Genomic DNA, 295 nt, shown 5'->3' with positions numbered 1-295 from the left:
ATGATACCTGTAAACTGACCAGAATTAGCTCCACCCACAATGTTTTACTCCTGCACGGTCCAGATGTTTGAACTGAATTTGGTAAACAAGCTTCCAATTTTTATATTCAATTCAATTCAATTTTATTTATATAGCCCAAAATCACAAAGGAATTTTCCTCATTGGGCTTCAAAATATGAACAATAGTCAAAAACTAAGACTAAATAAAAGCGTGGGCGATCCACCGGGGATCTGAAATCTCTCCCGCTCCCCAGAGGAGAGTGGGAAAGAAGAACAACATGTGAATGGAACTGCA

Source organism: Oryzias melastigma, linkage group LG13, assembly GCF_002922805.2.
Source record: "Oryzias melastigma strain HK-1 linkage group LG13, ASM292280v2, whole genome shotgun sequence".
Lineage (NCBI taxonomy): Eukaryota > Metazoa > Chordata > Actinopteri > Beloniformes > Adrianichthyidae > Oryzias > Oryzias melastigma.
This window is presented reverse-complemented; position numbering follows the sequence as displayed.